Source organism: Nomascus leucogenys, chromosome 4 (genome assembly GCF_006542625.1).
Source record: "Nomascus leucogenys isolate Asia chromosome 4, Asia_NLE_v1, whole genome shotgun sequence".
Lineage (NCBI taxonomy): Eukaryota > Metazoa > Chordata > Mammalia > Primates > Hylobatidae > Nomascus > Nomascus leucogenys.
The window spans coordinates 64,606,315-64,618,542 of record NC_044384.1 but is presented as its reverse complement, the minus strand read 5'-3'; the positions used below and the strand labels follow the sequence as shown (position 1 = coordinate 64,618,542).

General features: G+C 46.6%; 1 protein-coding gene across 1 annotated transcript in view; it reads left to right on the top strand.

Annotated features, from left to right (window-relative positions):
- The first annotated feature begins 7,992 nt into the window (after positions 1-7,992).
- Positions 7,993-12,228, top strand: part of EPB41L3 (erythrocyte membrane protein band 4.1 like 3) — a 240,164-nt gene continuing 235,928 nt past the window's right edge. Inside the window, exon 1 of the mRNA XM_030810711.1 lies at positions 7,993-8,292. The gene's annotated coding sequence lies outside the window, so the exon portion shown is untranslated. The remainder of the gene's footprint in view (positions 8,293-12,228) is intronic.

Below are 12,228 nucleotides of genomic sequence, written 5' to 3'. Positions count from 1 at the left end.
CATGTATCAGTCTTAGGTTGTATTTTGAGCATTTCTTGCTTTGTAAAATTTGACAAAGAATTCACTTTTCAGATTATAAACTTCAGCTTACTGCTGAGGTTGCATGCGTTGCTCCAGATCAGAAAATAACCTCACTGGTTTCAGTCTCCTAGAGTGCTCTTTTCACAGGCTGGCATGCATCAAGTAAAGAACAAGGAAACGTCAAATGTTAAATCTTTACAGTGACTTTACGATCTGCAGTTATGTGGAAGGCTTATTGATCAGTCACTGCTGTTTGATATTTTGCTGCAAAGGGCAGAGCTTACTCTGGAACTTCCTGGTATCAGCAACTTGGTTAAATTTTTATTTTAATTTAGGGACAATTTCAAAGAAACCATTCTGGGGCTAGTTCATGCCATGTCAAATGTAACACGTTCTGGAGTACAGAGAAATCACTAAGAGCTCAATTGTTTTAAAAAATAGAGTAGGACTTCACTTAGGGAGAAAGCAGGATTGTAGCATCTAGAGAAGGAGAAGGAGGAGGAAGAGGTGGAAGAGGCGGAGAGGCTCCACATTTGAGGCACTTTAAAACTTCTGTCATTGCTCACCATAGGTAGCCTCAGGAGGAGGACGATTGTGAACTTCATAGTTTTCAAAGTCCTTTCACCAAATTATTTTATTTAATCCTACCTATTCCATAAGATACTCATTGCCATTCCCAACTTACATAAGGGAATTGAGATTCAGAGAGATTAGGCTGAGATCACACAGCTAATAAAGGAATAGCACGAGGCAAGAACTTAGGAGGCATTTCAAGAAATCTTAGGTTTATTTGACTCTTTGCTTAACATTCACGCTTTTCAGTGCCAGAATAACAGCATCAGGAAGAAGAGATTTATGCTGCAAGGGTCAGTCTCCAGTTTGTGCACGGGTAGGCATTGGACACCAGCAATGAGCTTTGCCAGTCATTGTGTTTGCAGTGATGGCTCCTTTGAGAAAACATGGAAAGGTCTTCCTTGCAAAATATCCTTAATGCATAAACCAGATAGCTATTTTTGCAGAATCCAAAATTCGTTTTGAAAGCTACATACTAATGAGATAAATTTAAAAGAAATAACTCTCATTCCAACCACCTCAACATTCCGTTAAGGATGTGCTGAAAACCTTTAAAAGTTAGAATACCTAAAATTTTTATCAGAGTAATATTTTTCATTCAATTCATTGAGCTTCATTGAAATATCCTAAATATGTATCTATATATTTGGAGGGACTTATAGAAAATAAAAATAACAACTTTTGCAATTGCAAATATAAGTATCTTATGTGTTGTCACTAAGCACCATCATTAAATAATTGTAAGACTGGCCTCAGTGAAACTTGCTTTCTAAACAGTTTTCAAATGCGCACTCAGAGTCTTCCAAAGTATGCAGAATGAGGTACATTAAAAATGTGATGACTAATCGGTGCTGAAAATTTGTCCAATGTGTATGAGTTTCCATTACATTTTATATAAATGTTTTCTGAGGACTTATGCCTTATAAAGGACCAACTTGGACCTAGGTCTTTAATAATAAAAGAAGAGGCTTTATTTCCCTTGGTGAACTGAGTGGCTGCCTTTAAAAAAAGAAGGTACTAGATTTAAAATTTCCTGAGCCCCTTTAATGAGTTCTTTCTGCTTCTGTTTTCATAAGAGAAAAATATGTCTAGAACCTGTGGATAGAATAGATGATTTTAGAGACTATGTTTGGAAATATTTCTAGGACTTTTAATTTTAATGCCTAATAGTACATAATTTGATCTGACAAGTGGTTAATTCATGCCTGATAGCCCCTGTTTCCAGATTACTTACTCTAGTTCATAATCATCAAACACAATGAAGCTCAATGAGCTGAATGAAGTGTGTTTTATTCTGTCTTCACATTTTTCATAGTCTTTTACTATACTCTGTCTTTAATGTGTGTGCAGAATTCCTTTCAGGTTAACACCATTTGGCCTCAGACTCTCAAGTCATATTGGCAACCACTTAGCATGGGTATATGTATAGTTACTCCTAAATACATTTCTGTATTTTTGTAATTTCACCCATAAATTTAACCAATATTTATTGAGGGTCTATTATATATTAGGCCCTGCAATAGGCACTGTGGAGTCAGCAGTAAACAAAATGGGCCAAACTCTCCCTTTTCATGGAGTTTATAATAAAGGCAGGGGGACAAGGAGGCTGCAGACTATAACCGGATCAAGACAATATATAGTATGGTAGACTGTGATACATGCTATACAGAAAAGCCAAGCAGGTGAGGTAGAGAAGGTAAATCAGAAGGAGGGAGTGCAATGCTAAATATGGTGCCCAGACAAGACTTCACTGAAAAAGACACGTTTGAGCAAAGACTTAAATGTGGTAAGGAAGGGAGATATGAGGCTACATGGGGAAGAAAGTCCCAGGTAGAAGGAAGGGTAGGAAAGCCAGCGTGCTGAGGAGGGGACAGGTGAAGAGCAGTAGAAGACAAGGTAAAAGAGGCAGATCCTTAGGATCTGCCCATGTGGACGCCATTGAGCAAGGAAGTGAAATGATGTGGCATATTTTGAAAGTACTATTCGGCTACTGGATTGACAATTGTGTTTAGGAAAGTAAGGAAGGAGTGGTGCAGGGGATCAGTTAGGAGGCGATTACAAAAGTCCAGACAAGGCCAGGCGCAGTGGCTCATGCCTGTAATCCCAGCACTTTGGGAAGCCGAGGCGGGTGGATCACCTGAGGTCAGGAGTTCGAGACTATCCTGGCCAACATGGTGAAACTCTGTCTCTACTAAAAATACAAAAATTAGCCGGGTGCAATGGTGGGTGCCTGTAATCCCAGCTACTAGGGAGGCTGTGGCAGGAGAATCTCTTGAACCTGGGAAGCAAAGGTTGCAGTGAGCCGAGATTTCACCATTGCACTCCAGCCTGAGCGACAGAGTGAGACCCTGTCTAAAAAAAAAAAAAAAAAAAAAAGTCCAGACAAGAGGTGATGTTGGCCAGAGCCAGGGAAGTCATGGTGGAGATGGTAGAAAGGGTTGAATTCTGGGCCTATCTGAAGGTAGAACAAACAGAATTTGCTATAGATTGGGTACAGGATGTGAGAGAAAGAATATTATGAAGGATAATTTCAAGATTTTGACCTGAACAACTGCAAGGACAGCCAAGTCATTTTACTGAGTGGGTGTGGTCAGAAGCTGAGGAGGCAGCAGCAGAACCAGGGGCCAAGGAGACATGTCACAGAGGCTGTGGTGGAGCCAAAATCCCAGAGGCAGGAGGATCAAAGGTGCAGTAATCGGGGCAAGAGTGAGGAGGTGGCTGATGTCATCAGAGATTGTTATATAAGGCCAGATGGAGCAAATAAGTCAATATACTCAAGATAATGGGAGTTAGGTTTCTCTCTGTTAGAGAAGAGATTTACAAATATAGAAAGGAGAAAGGCTAAAAAGAATCCTGATGTGTTGGCTTGGAATGGAAGGTATTGATGTGAATCCACAATATAGTGATTGTTACAGAGATATAGAGGTACACATATATTTATAGATGGATATAGATACAGATATCCACACATAAAGTAACAAACATAAATGTGTATGTGTGGTTGTGTGTGACCCTGTATCATTTATTTCCTAACTGTGTCCACTGAAGGGGCCTAAAAGTCTGACACAGCAGCAGTAGTAGCCAACCAAGGGCCCAGATTTGGTTTTTAAATGCCATCTGCCACTGAGAGGAAGCAGGCCTCTTTGGAGAGTGGGCTGATTTCAGGACAGGGGCAGGAAAGGTACAAAATGAGCCTGGAACATCTTGATGTGCCAGAAAGTAAGCAGTTGCTCAAAGAACAATGGGAACATGTCAGAGGGACCTAAGAGCCAGCTTGAGGAGACACCCACTTGCAAAATCTGGGACAATTTGGGTATCAAAATAAATAATGAAAGTAATGGAATGCAACCCATAGAATAGACTAGAAAACCATAAGCCTAGACTACAATAAGTAAATAAGTGCAGGGAAAGGCAAGATGTTCTTTATGGAAGGATGCCGACTAATAAATGCCAAAAAAAAAAAAAAAAACCAAAGGTGCAAATGGAAAATTGACATTTAGCAGCCATCACAATGGTGATTGATTTAGGCAGGTGCTATCAATGCCTGCCAATACTGGCTGAGTGAAGTTTCAATGTGGACAGAATATGGGTGTAACCTCAGAGCATACTCTACAAAATACTTATTAATTACAAATGGGAAAATGGTGACTTTATAATGGACAATCCCAATATCCACTAATCCAGATGTTAATGTTAAAAGTTAACATCATAATGGTAGTTCTGTTAAACTGATACCACATGCCTTTTAATGTCATGCACTCTCAGTGGTAAAGTATCAGTTCTTTGATGTTCTTGATAAGGATGTATGGCCTGGATCAGATATGAAGAAACAGCTGATGTACCCAGTTGAGCAACAGCTTACAGAATGAAAGGTATATGTTTTTAAAGCCATGAAGGTCATGAAAGTTGGGGAACAAACTGAAAAATTATAGCAGATTAAAGGAGAATAACAAGACATGTCAACTAAATGTAATATGTGATCCTATGCTGGATTCTGCACCAGAAAGAAAAACAGATATTCAGGGGAAAGTTGGCAAAATTTGAATAGATTCTATGGATTTGTGGATGGTGTTATCTCAATGTTGTATTATGCTTATGTAAGAGAGAATCCTGGTTTGGGGGAAATACATACACTGAAGTACTTAAGGGCGATGGAGCATGTCTGTACCTGCTCTTAACTGATTCAGAAGAAAGAATATTAATCATGAGTCTCTATCTACCTATCTAGATATATCTAGAGATATATCAAATATAAAATAATAAAAATTAAGAAAACTAGGAGAGACAGATATTGAATTTCTTCATACCATTTTCCCCTATTTTTTAAGTTTAAATTATTTCCAAATAATTTTTTTAAATGGACCTCATTAGTCATTTAGTCTAATCTTCTCCTTTTATAGAAAAGAAAACATTAAAGGACAAAACTAGGACTCCTCCACAAAGTTATGCACAAACAGTAACATATGAAGATACATGAGTTTTAGTTCTCAGGAAACTCAATGAGTATCAAGAGTGTGACTTGCCCATTCAAAAGCTACACTGACAGCAGCATGTTGAACTGACATGTTTTGCTAGGAGGACTGGGCTAAAGCAGTGTGTTTATATTTTAAGGAGGTCAGAGGCAATTTGGAGGGTAAGAGATGAGGAAAGATTGTGAAAGCAGATCATGTGAGGAGAGACCAAAGGGACAGGTCATGTTTAGCCTCAACAAAAGAAGTCATGCAGAGCATCTGTCATTTGTTTTAAACAATTTGGAATGCTTTTTTGTGAAACACAGTTTACACATTTGGAGGACCACCATGAACAGAAACATAACCAACTGGTAAAAAGGGTAGTGAGACACATTTTACCTTCAACTATGGAAAATGAAATTCCATAGTTTCATAGTTGACTATGTTCAACTATGAAATAGAAGACTATTCAGGGGTAATGAGACTTTCTTTTTTTTTTGGTAGAGGCTGGGTGGTGGGGGCGTGAGGTCTCACTTTCTTGCTCAGGCTGGTCTTGAACTCCTGGGCTCAAGTGATCCTCCCACCTCAGCCTCCCAAAGTGCTGTGATCCATGACACCTGGCCTGAAGGTAATGAGATTCTTATCACAGGGAATGCGTAGACAAGAGGGGCATTTGGTGGAAAGAGTCTGGTGGCAACAAGTGTTGGAAGTGATAGGTGACCTTTAAGCCCCTTTTAAACACAGTTTATAATAGTAGCTACTATTTATTGAATGCTTACTATAAATAGAGCACTGCAGATGCATTATCTCCGTCAGCCCTCACCACAGCTCAGTCAGGTAGACACCCTTATCTTCTTTCCGCATATAAAGAAAATGTTTACATAAAGTGTCGCACATGCAAATCCAGCAAAACACACACAGAGGTGTTGGAGAAGCTGTTCCAGGTCTCAGTTTCTACACTGACTGCCTTCACATTCTCTTTTGTCTTCTTCAGAATCTTCAGCCACAGGGGCTCCAGTGTCCACTGATTTCTCCCACTGTCAACAGACTCTCCCATTTTCTCTCCCAATCCTTTCTCATTCCTCCCTCTTTCCTACATCATACTTTCTCATTCACGCCAGTCTTCAAGCTCTGTCTCTAATATGAAGGAACACTGTTTTCCTGAGGAAGAACTTTTCATCACTTCTGTGCTTGGCACAGCACTCTCAGAAAGAAATCCATCTTGTCTAGTTGTGCCTCACCTGGCTATCAACATAACAGACACATGTCTAGTTTAATAGTCACTACTACCCCTATTACCCACCCTTCTGCCCCTATTTTTTTTTATCAGCTATTCCTCCAGTTATTGAGTCAATCTGGACTTAAACTTGAGCAAGCCACACCTTCATTCTACTCATTGTTTTACCCAATTCAGTTCAAAGTGCGATTCATAAGCAAACATTTAGCCTGGGGTATTGAAATATATTACTGTGAATGCTTTGCCACTAGACTGCTGTCTTCAGGAGTTTCAAGACGAAAGGCGAGGACTAGCTTGCCTCTTTTGAGAGTGGCCAGAGTAAGCACTTGGCTGCAGGGAAAAAAGTTTGCTTTTAATTTCCAAAGTGGACCCAAGATGATAGGGTGTCATGGAACAAAATCTTTGCTTTGATGCAAGGAACCAGTGCTATATAGCAGTCTTCCAAGCTACTTAGCAACAGTTGACAGGGTGTGGCTTCTTGACTGGTGCCAACTGTTTCCAATATGCCCTTGTATAGAGCCACCTCTGACTTCCTATAGAAAGTCTCTTTCCTCTGCCTCAGCCTGCTGAGAATTCCACAAAACACAGCTAGATGTGAGCTGCATGTGCACACTCCAGTCTCATTTAACAGTGCAACACCTGCACTCTCAAAACATAGACATTTCCCTAAAGGGCTATAAAATGTGCTATTTGGGCAGTTAATTTTGAAATGTTATTAAACTAATAGGCACTTGGCAATGTACCTCTTTCACATAGATACACCCAAGAGTCAGACGTTTCTGGTTGATTAGATGACTTTCCAGACTTGTGATTGTCATATTTTATAGCTTTTCCTCCTCCAGAAGGCTTTACCAAATCAGTTTTCCAGAAAGCACACCTTTAGGAACTACTAGGAGGCAGAGTGAATGAAGAGTGGCCTGAGTGCCCAGGGATAGACTGTGCAGTGAACTCTTGTCCAGGTCTTTGGGGTAGAGGTGGAAGGGAAAAGAAAGATAATGTTCCTTCTGTTTACTTAGAAGTTCCAAGAGTTGTAGAAAGCACAGGTCTCGTTTGTGTGTACACGGGCATACATTCTCATGGCCTGGACTCAGGCCACAGAATTAAGCAAACACACATGTGACACGCTGAGCCTTCAGGCCTGGAAATCCCATGGGCACCAGTGGGGATGGCTTTGCAGGCGCTGGAACCCCAGGGTCCTCCGCTGCAGGGGTGCAGGCTGGGTGAGAAAAGGGTGCAAGCTGGGTCTACACACTGCTCTTCATATTTTGGCGCTTCATGTGAAGTTGGATGATGCTTAAATGAAACAGCCTCCAAGCCACTTTCTGGCCTGCATCCCTGGACTGCCGCTGCGAAGTTAACTCTTTTCAGAGACTGCAAAAATTTAATACCAGCAAAAGAAACCAAGTTACCATGTCCCCTTAAGGCACACGAAGGGACATTTATCATAGCCTCTCCTTTCCCTCCAGTCCCTATCTACACAAAACGTGTGTGTGTGTGTGTGTGTGTGTGTGTGTGTGTGTGTGTGTGTGTGTAATTTCCCTGCATGCAGAGCCCGCTGGCTATAAAGCCCAGGGAGGCCTGTAAGGAGACCCATACTTTGCGAGCGCGCGGCTCGGAGGCGGGCTCAGGGCGGGGCAGAGCGCGGGGACCGCCCGGGCACCGGGCGCAGCCAACGAGCGGACGGGGAGGGCGGGCCGGCGAGGGCTGAGCGGCGCGGGCTGTCACAGGCGCCCGAAGCGCGCTGCAGGTGGCAACTTGGAGGTGCCGCCACCGCAGCTGCGGGAGGAGCCCGGGTCTGGCGGCCCCTTCCAGCCTCCAGGAGCTCTTTCCCGCCGCCGAGCCCGAGATTGGACCTCGCAGAATTCGAAGGAAAGAGGCCCTGCGGAGGGACCTGTGAGCAGCCCTACCTCTCCCTGCCCTTGCGCTACTTTTTTTCTCCAAGGAAGGTTGTGCCTGCGGGCTGCGAACAAGCTCCGGGAGGGGCCCCAAAGGAAGGCTTCGGTGACCCAGGTGAGCGCCTTTCTCTTCCAGTGCCCCATCCTTCTTGGCAGCCGGGCGTAGGCCGGGAGCGCCGCCTAGCCCCGTGGGCAGGGGCGCCGGTGCGGGCCGCCTGCCCTTGGCTCGAGGTCGACGGGGGAGAAAGCGAGGAAGGGGCGAGGCTGGCCCGACCGGGAGCTGCCTGGCCGGGTCCACCCGGAAGCGGCAGGGACTCTCAGACGGGCACCTGGAGACTAGGGACGAGCAGAGAGGTGCTTTGAGGGGGACAGAGGGCTTGCGCCCGGTTTAAGCTGGCCGGGATCGACCGCCTGCGCGCTGTGTTGGAGCTGCCGCGGGAGCCGGGCGCGGCGCCTCTGCGAACCCCAGAGCTAGTGCGCGGGGCCCGGCGAGCGCACCAGTCTTCCGTCCCTCGGAGCCCAAGGCCCTGGAGGACGTCATCCCTCTCCGCTCGGGCAACTCCTCCTCCGCCCCCTCTTGCCTCCACCCCTCCGCGCCCGCCGTTTAGCCTATTCGGAGACTGTGCTTTTGCCAGCGCGCGCAGTGGTTGCTGCTCACTCCCCTCCCCGCCCTCGCAGGAGTTGGAGCGACCTGGGGTCTGGCTCCCCGGCCCCGGCCGCCTAGTTGTGGGCTGGACACGAGTGGGGCTGGCCAGTTCTTTGCGAGGAGGGCAGGAGTGAGCGCGGGCTCTCTCTCTGGTGCTCCCTCCGAATCCATCCCCGCCCCCCTGCAGCTCGAACGACTAGCCCAGAGAGCGGAGTCTCAGAAGCCAGACCTTGCTCACCCTGGGGAAACGGGGGGGGGGGCTTCCGGGAAGGTGCGAACCTCGCAGATGAGGCCAGAGCCTCCGCCTCCACCTCAGCGTTTCAGCCCCTGCTTTCCTGCTTTCAAGTGGACAGTGGCTCTGACCTCCGCATTCCGGCTTGTGGCGTGAGGGGCGCTAGCGGCAGTGTGTGTGTGTGTGTGTGTGCGTGTGTGTGTGTGTGTGTGTTGTGTGTAAGGATGAGCGAGTGCGATCCTCCGGGAGGCAGAGGCGCAGGAGCCAGTTCCCCCAGCCCGGGAGCCGCAGGGACCGCCACCCCTCGCCGCCAGCTGCGCGCAGCTGCACCCCAGCAACTCCGCGCTGCCGGCTCCTCTCCTCCCGCTCCAGCTCCCAGTCTCCCCCGACTAACGCGGCATCCCAGGATTAAAATCATCTGGCCAAAGGGTGCGGGTGGGGGATCCAGGCGCTCCCGAGGCGAATGAGGCTGTTTTTCAAAATCCGGGGAGCGCCCCTCGCCCAGCGTTTCATCTTCCCGTGGCTCGGCTATAAGGACCTGCGGTGGAGGCTTGGCGGAGGCGGGCCCGCGCTCCAGAGAGGGCGTCACGTCACCCGAGAAGCCGACGCTGGGGGCTGCTGAGCCTCCGAACTCCCTTTGGCGCGTCCTGCTCAGAAGCCGGGGAGCTCCTGGCCGGCGGCTGGCTGGGGAGCGCGGCGCGGGAGGTGGGGTGGCCTGCCTGGTGCTGCGGGAGGGAGCCCCGGGCGCGTCAGTGGCTGCGTGCCGCGGCTGGAGGGCGCGCCGGGAGCTGCGGCGGGCTCGGGGCACCCGAGTGGCGCTGGAAGTTGAGCCGGGGTCCGCAGGGCTCGGTGACCGCCCTGGCGCCGCCGCTGCGGATTCGGGAGCAGCAGCCACGCGGCGCGTTCGGCCGCCCCCTCGGCCCGCCGGCCGCGGCTTTCGCTTTCCTTCTGCAGAAGTGAAGCCGTCGCCTGGGCTCGCTCCGGCTGGCGACCTTTGCGCCAGAAATACCTGAGGTGCTGGAGGCGAAATCCTCCCGGGAGCGAAGGGCGGCGTCCATAAGACAAGGAAAAGGAAGACGCCGGGCTCCGGCGGGTAGCGCAGTAGCGGGAGGGCGGCGCTGAGCGCCAAGGATCCCCGAGGCGAGGCGAGGCGAGGCGAGGCGAGGCCAGGCGGACCTAACCCAGCCGGGAGGTGCTGCCCCCGCCCTTGGCGCTCTCTCACAGGCACCTGGTGTTAGTTGCGGACCCCCGCCCCCGCCAGTCCGCAACTCCCGTGTAATTCCCTCTGAAGTGCATTGGATTAAGACTGGGCCGTTAAGGGCTGGAAGCCACTAAATGAATGAAAGTAGAAACGATGGTAAATCCCAAATCTAACTGTGGTTTAAATCTAAATTCCACGTGATTAGAAACAGATTCTAACCTGGTAGAGCAGGGTCTATGTGGGAGCTCCTATATCGCATTCAAATAATGGCAGTTACTGACGGGCCCCGCAAGACTTGCCCCTCCCAGGCTGTAATTGTACTGCTTTGGGGGGTAGGGGCGGGGTGGGCTCTAGTGTGCCCATATCGTTACACATAATCTAGAACAAGGAAAGACTCAAGTTCAGGTCGATTCTGAAATGACCTTGGGAGTCTCCGTCTTCACTTTCCCTTACTGGCCATAGGCAGTTCCCAGTTGGATCAATTACAGTTCAGACTTAGTGACACCAAGGGGTCAAAGAGCCTCTTGTAACATTAGTTAATAGTCTTCTTAGAATGTGTAGTAACCTTAGGAAAACATTCTCAGTACTGAGGAGCAGAGGTATAAAACCGACAGTTTGCAGCTAGGCTATGACCTCTCAATCCCAATAATGGAAATACAGCTCTTAGTGGAATGTAAGTTATTGAGGGCAGGGTTCTTTCTCATTCTTTTATTCCCAGAGTCTGGCACTTAGTAGGTGTTTAACAAATGTTTGTGTAGACCAGGGCTTATAATTAAAGACATTGCACTGAAAAGACATTTAATAATTTTTAGGTCAATCATTATTAAAATCAGAATATTAAACTAATTATATATCCCAAAGAGTTTAAAAATATAACTAAACCATGCACACTGGTCCTCATGAGTTATGTTTTTAAACTCTTTGGGATTGGTGAAATCACTTCAAATAAGAAGGCACTTAAGATACTGGAAATTTAGAAGTTACAGAGTGGTAGAGTTGCATGGTTAAAGTCCCTTTATAACAGTCTCTAGTTGAATACCTATAGAAACTGGGATCTCACTACTTTCAGAAGTGTTTGATTCCATTTTAGAGAAATTTTGTATTTAAATGTTAGGAACACAGGATGAACATGCCATGGTTCACATCTGCCCACATGAATCTCACATTCTAGTTGGTAGGGCAAAAAGGAAGGAAGCGTTATGATTTTGATGCTATTGTGTAGATACATGAGAAAGTTAAGGGATCTCAGCAAAGTGACCTCACACTTTGAACAGCAACAGCAAGGGAACTTCACAGAGGATGGGTCTTGTGGTCTGAATTTGAAGAGAAGTTCTCCTGGAGCACTGCATAAACAGACTAATGAGAAGTCCGCGGAAGGTCAGCGTGCATAGCTTTCCCTTCCTTCCAGTTCCACCTTCTGAGCTATAACACCCTGCCTTCTCTCTCTTCTACACACCCACCATTATTCTATTTAAGAGCAGTTTCCATGTCTCTCTGTTTCTTCTTTTCTCCAGGCCAAAGAGCCACAGATTCTTCATGCTACCTCCAATCCCAAATAACCCATTCTCACAATACACTGAGCAATGGCATGCTTTCTTCTTGAGGAATTAGGGAGGGAGAAGCAAAAACTCAAGCAGGGCATGATTTTTGTAGGATTTTAAGTGAGGGCAAGTTGGCTGTGAATGGTTTATTAAAAAGATCCAAGAAGTGAGATGAGTCACAGTCCACTCTGGGCAACTACTTCCTTAATCTGTAAGGAGAATAATAATTTTCACCTACCACACTGTGAGAATTAATTTGTGACTTCACAGTTGTCTGAGTTACTTGGAAGCAAAGTGTGAGACCTAGCACATGGGAACACAGAATTTTCCAGTTCAGAGCTGGTTAATCAAGAATAGCAAGAAGCACAATTAGTAAGGAAATATGACTTTCATTGGAGAACTGCTAAAGAGACTAGAGATTTTGAAAGGTA